The following is a 5,515-nucleotide window of genomic DNA, read 5'->3' on the forward strand; positions in this document are numbered from 1 at the left end:
AAATGTATTTACTATTTATTAAGTGTAAGTGGATTATCTTAGAGGTCTTCATCCTTGTTGTCTTCATGTTGAGTAGGTTGAGGAGGAGGAAGAAGAGGGGTGCACCTTGCTGTTTCAAGGGGTGGCAGAAGCAGAAGAAAATCTGTGTCTAAGTGGACCCATGCAGTTCAAACCCAGGCTGTTCAAGGATCAACTGTATTTTCAAGAGAGATGATGGGGTTTGCTGATTGGATATGAAGTATGAGAGAGAAAGGGAGGAGTTGTGTTAATCTGTGTCTTCTGAGAAGCAGATGCCCAGATGCAATTAAGCATGTAAGCATTTTATTATTATTATTTCCTGTGTGTAAAGGAAACAGGAAAGGAACCAGGGAAATCTGGGAGAGTCATCAGACCATGATGGAAGTCTTACCCTTGATGAGGGAGAGAGGAAGAAAAGGTTGGGTGGAAGAGTCCAAAACCACCATGCAGTCTAAGGAAGATTTTGCAAAGCCTTTGGAGAATGGTTGGCCAACAAAGGAGTCCTGCGTCTCCCAGGAATAGGTCTTAGCATCTCTGCCACAATCAACTGTTGGTAGGGAGCAGCCCCTGGAAGAGGTGACCTCAGTATGAATGCAGTGATAGACTTCAAGCACAGCATCTGGGGCTTTTGGTCAATTACATTTCCTGTGTAGGAGGCCTGTGAGACACATTCTCATGGCAGCCTCTGGAGTCAAGGACAACTTTAAGGTTTTCAATCTGAGTGGCTAAAAGAATGTGAATGCCTTAAGTGAGCTGGGGAAGCGAGTAGGAAGAGCTGATTTGAGGAGGCGTATCAGAAGTATGATTCTGGACATGTCAAGTTTGAGATATCTATTAGATATCCCAGTAGAAGTATCACATAAGCAACTGGATAAACATGCCTAGATTTCAGGGGAGATTTTCATGTCACAGAAAATAAATTAGGGACAATAGGTCTCTAAGTGTTAAGAAAAATCTCTTCTTGATGAAGTTACCAGTACTATATTATTAGTATCCAACTGAGTTATCTTTACTGTATTATTGGTTATCATTGTTATATATCAAACAACACAAATATATATGCAATTTTCATAAATGAAATAATTAGTAAATATAAAAGTAAAATTTTATTGGAAATGCATCTCTTTATAAGCTATATCTGTGGATGAATGTCACTTACTGCTAGAAAGAGTTCAGCATCACACTATGTTCCCATTTTTCATACTTATAGGTTTAAGTGCTTGTTCACATAAATATGCATATTGGAGTAGAAAGAATTTTATTATGGTAGCATCATTTTGGTCTTGAAACTCCTTCTGCATCATATGTCAAAGATGCTATAATAAACTATTACAAATTTTTTGGAGGCAGGGTCTTGCTCTGTCACCCAGGCTAGAGAGAAGTGGTACAATCTTGGCTCACTGCAGCCTTGACCTCTCAGGCTCAAGCAATTCTCCCATCTCAGCCTCCCAAGTAGCTGAGACTACAGGCATGCACCACCATGCCTGGTTAATTTTTTTAAAAATTTTTTGTAGAGACAGGGTCCACTATTTTGCCTAGGCTGGCCTCAAATTCCTGGGCTCAAGCGATCCTCCTGCTTTGGCCTCTCAATGTGCTGGGATTACAGGTGTGAGCCACCATGCCCAGTCCAAAAATTAATTTTAATGATCAGCTGATGACATTCATAGGTCTCTCAGCAGTTTTGGTGAAAATAAAGAATTGGACACAGTGGTTAGAGTTATTTGCATTGTCAATGCTAGCCCAAATGTGAAATTATGCCTCTGTTTGATACCTAAAACATTTTTAGTGCCCAGGGCAGTGCACCAGTGGAAGATTCCAGAAGGGTGAGAGGTGGGCCTTTTATTCGGTAGAGTCGGGGAGGGAAATTGTGAAAAAGGGAGTAGGAAAGGTGGGTCTGCCTATCCATCACAAGTGTGTCCTCAGGCAGATGTCAGGAGAGAAATTCTGAAAATTGAATCCCTTGAAATCCTTTTGCATACTGGATGGAAAGTCTTCACATATATTTGAGTGGTTGGAAAGGTTCTCAGACAATGTGCTGGGGTTTTTTTTAGCGGACAATTGGAGTAGTCTTCCAAGGCATATGGGCATAGGAGCACTTTGAGGACCTGATCTGAGAGACCATGAGTTGGTGTAGGGCGGGGTCTGTCCTAGCCTGGAGGAAAGTTGTTTTGCTTTGCTGGTGTCTCAGGCCCCGCTGAAGAATAAAGTCCAGGTTTAGGCTTGGGCCAAAGTTAGGTGAGGGTATTGGAGAAAGCAAACTTATACAGGTGCTAAGGGGGTTGCCTGATGGACATGGAAGATGGGGACTTCTAAGAACCCTAGCAATGAGTTAGGCCACTCTGAACCATTTCAAAAATTAAGGCTGGGTGTATGCACTGGGGATGAACTTAGGTTCTGAACAAGCCTTGAAGGGTTGTGTGAGGAGCAGTGATAGTTAGGATGGGAGGTGGAAAAATTGCTTCATTTCAAGAGGTCTGACTCCTTAGAAGACCTCTTCCTACTTCCTTGGACATCATAAGGTCTCCTCACAGTGAAGGTGGCTGGGAAGCCTGCTATAAGGTGCCCCAGGGCCCATTCCCCTCTTAGTGTCATGGAGAGATCACTGCACTCAAGTCAGAAGGCCAAAGTTACACCTGCATCTATCCCCACTGTCTGTGTGGACTTTGGAAAACTCCATTATGAGCCCCAGTTTTCTTGCCTCTAAAATGGGAGCAAAATATTTACTTCTGCTGCTTTTTAATGTGGTAAAAATCAAAGTTTAATATCTGAATGTGCCTTCTAAATTATGATGCACTGTATAAGTAAAGGCATAAACAATTCAATTCGGTGTCAGTGAGTACCTGCTATGTGTCAGGCAGCATGGGGCAGGGAGTGGGGGGTTAGACATAGAGGGCTATATGAGGACAGAAACTGCCTATGGTGAAAGCCAGATACTGATAAAACTCAAAATAAAGGAAAATGAAAGAGATATACTTGGTGTGCTGGTAAAGCAATCTGGGGCCAAGGGGGGGGGGTAATCAATTTCAACTCAGGGGATCCAGGAAGGTGTATACGGAGGTGGAGGGATTTGCCTTGGGCCATGAAGGCTGAGTGGGAATTTGCCGAATAGAGAAGTGGGACAAAGGCACTGCAGGCTGAACACCAGCAAGGTGGTAATATGAAGGTGTGGAAATACCTGGAATTTGCAGACGACTGTGGACATATAGATTAGATCCTCTTTTTTTGTTTTTAAAAAATTTTTATTATACTTTAAGTTCTGTGATATATGTGCAGACGTGCAGGTTTGTTACATAGGTATATATGTGCCATGGTGGTTTGCTGCACCCATCAACCCATCATCTATATTAGGTATTTCTCCTAATGATATTCCTCCTCTAGCCCCCCACCCCCTGACAGGCCCCACTGTGTGATGTTCCCCTTCCTGTGTCCATGTGTTCTCACTGTTCAACTCCCACCTATGAGTGAGAACATGCGGTGTTTGGTTTTCTGTTCCTGTGTTAGTTTGCTGAGAAGGATGGTTTCTCGCTTCATCCATGTCCCTGCAAAGGACATGAACTCATCATTTTTTATGGCTGCATAGTATTCCATGGTGTATATGTGCCATATTTACTTTATCCAGTCTATCACTGATGGGCATCTGAGTTGGTTCCAAGTCTTTGCTATTGTGAATAGTGCTGCAATAAACATATGTGTGCCTGTGTCTTTAGAGTAGAATGATTTATAATCCTTTGGGTATATACCCAGTAATGGGATGGCTGGGTCAAATGGTGCTTCTGGTTCTAGATCCTAGAATTACCACACTGTCTTCCACAATGGTTGAACTAGTTTACACTCCCACCAACAGTGTAAAAGCATTCCTATTTCTCTACATCCTCTCCAGCATCTGTTGTTTCCTGACTTTTTAATGATAGCCATTCTAACTGGTGTGAGATGGTATCTCATTGTGGTTTTGATTTGCATTTCTCTAATGACCAGTGATGATGAGCTTTTTTCATATGTTTGTTGGCTGCATAAATGTCTTCTTTTGAGAAGTGTCTGTTTATATCCTTCACCCGCTTTTTGATGGGGCTGTTCGGTTTTTTCTTGTAAATTTGTTTAAGTTCGTTGTAGATTCTGGATATTATCCCTTTGTCAGATGGATAGATTACAAACATTTTCTCCCATTCTGTAGGTTAGCTGTTCACTCTGATGATAGTTTCTTTTGCTGTGCAGAAGCTGTTTAGTTTAATTAGATCCCATTTGTCTATTTTGGCTTTTGTTGCCATTGCTTTTGGTGTTTTTAGCCATGAAGTCCTTGCCCATGCCTATGTCCTGAATGGTATTGCCTAGGTTTTCTTCTAGGGTTTTTATGGTTTTAGGTTTTACATTTAAGTCTTTAATCCATCTTGAGTTAATTTTTGTATAAGATGTAAGGAAGGGGTCCAGTTTCAGTTTTCTGCATATGGCTAGCCAGTTTTCCCAACACCATTTATTAAATAGGGAATCCTTTCCCCATTGGTTATTTTTGTCAGGTTTGTAAAAATATGGAATGCTTCACGAATTTGCGTGTCATCCTTGCACAGGGGCCATGCTAATCTTCTCTGTATCTTTCCAATTCTAGTATATGTGCTGCCGAAGCAAGCACAGATCCTCTTTTTTTCTTGCTATTTGAAATATTATTGCCATGAGCACACATACCCATACATATATTCTTACACATTTCTCCAATTATTTTCTACATATAAATGTTTAAAACTGAGATTAATGCATCAAAAAGCTCCTTGTAGGCCTTTGCATTCATACCACTTACCATATTACCCTCCAGAAATGTGGTGCCCCCGTCTCCTGTAAGACAGTTCTGGCTTTACCACACTCTTCCCCTGAGCCTGCAATGACTTTTTATACCAATAGAACAAGATAACAATTTCTGAGGATGGCGTTTGGTCCATGATCTACAACTTGACCCCAAACCTCCTTTTCAATTTTGTTTTTATCTCAGAGGCAGAATACACAGTGGTTAGGAGCGCACCTTTGGAAGAGGCTGCTTGGCATTGAATCCTGAATCTACTGCTTTATAGATGAGTATTCCTACAAAAGTGACTGAGTCTCTCCCTGCCTTGATTTCCTTATCTCTGGGGGATATAGTTCCATTAAAATTTGTGAGGGAGCTCATTTTTAGTTGTCAAATTTTCTTATGATGATTAAACATTTTGAGTATTATTTTTAAAAATCTTATAAAATGTGAGTGTTTTGCCATGATCAGATGCCATGAGGACAATGAATCTGAGAGGCACGGGGGAGGCTGGCAGAGCAGCTTGGACAGAGGCGCTCTTGGGGTTGGGGAGGAGAAATGAGGGCTGAGATGGTGGTAGTGAAAATGACAAGGGAAAGGGAACCATGTATAAGGATAAGCAGAGAAGGCTAGCAGAGGGAGGGCTTGGCTGCATGTGAATGTCCTGAGGGCTTGAGGCTCCCTTTCCAGTGTGCCTGCTGCTGCCCTCTGCCCACTATCCTTCCA

At 41.8% G+C, this 5,515-nt stretch overlaps 1 non-coding gene across 1 annotated transcript; it reads right to left on the reverse strand.

Annotated features, from left to right (window-relative positions):
- Positions 1-4,535: 4,535 nt before the first annotated feature.
- Positions 4,536-4,642, reverse strand: LOC112438497 (U6 spliceosomal RNA). The gene has a single exon (XR_003026915.1). It is a non-coding gene; the product is annotated as a U6 spliceosomal RNA (small nuclear RNA).
- Between the last annotated feature and the right edge of the window lie 873 nt (positions 4,643-5,515).

The sequence above is a fragment of the Pan paniscus genome, chromosome X, assembly GCF_029289425.2.
Source record: "Pan paniscus chromosome X, NHGRI_mPanPan1-v2.0_pri, whole genome shotgun sequence".
Classification (NCBI taxonomy): Eukaryota; Metazoa; Chordata; class Mammalia; order Primates; family Hominidae; genus Pan; species Pan paniscus.